This window comes from Pygoscelis adeliae, unplaced genomic scaffold (genome assembly GCF_000699105.1).
Source record: "Pygoscelis adeliae isolate BGI_AS28 unplaced genomic scaffold, ASM69910v1 Scaffold294, whole genome shotgun sequence".
Lineage (NCBI taxonomy): Eukaryota > Metazoa > Chordata > Aves > Sphenisciformes > Spheniscidae > Pygoscelis > Pygoscelis adeliae.
This window is the reverse complement of record NW_008824722.1, coordinates 1,702,006-1,702,388: the sequence shown is the minus strand read 5'-3', so window position 1 is coordinate 1,702,388 and position 383 is coordinate 1,702,006. Positions and strand designations below refer to the sequence as shown.

At 59.5% G+C, this 383-nt stretch overlaps 1 protein-coding gene across 1 annotated transcript in view; it reads left to right on the top strand.

Annotated features, from left to right (window-relative positions):
- HPSE2 (heparanase 2 (inactive)) overlaps positions 1-383 on the top strand; it is a 112,424-nt gene that overhangs the window by 72,683 nt on the left and 39,358 nt on the right. The gene's annotated exons all lie outside the window — the stretch shown is intronic.

The window sequence follows — 383 nt, the reverse complement described above, 5'->3', positions numbered from 1 at the left end:
AATTCCCTGCAGGACTGTAAACAGAAACTCCAGTGCAGAGGGCTGGGCAGGGGGAGGTGTGGAAGGGACTCTGCTGGGAGCAAAGCTGGGTCTAGCATTCATTAACATCTGCATGAATGATCTGGCAGAAACAATAAACAGCACACTGATGCAGTCCCCGGCGAGGCGGAGAGGGAGCCAGGGCCAGATTCTCAGCTCTGCTGCAGCAGCACAAAGAGACCATAAAGCTGGTGGAACCATCTGCGATGCCAGCATCCCTCCCGCTGACGAAAGGGGGGGAGCAGCCCCTGCACCCTCACCATGGCTGCCGCCGATGCCACATGGGCGCATCGCTCGCCGGAGCCCCCGCGTTTGGTACGGTGCGGGGGGAGTTACCAGATGTT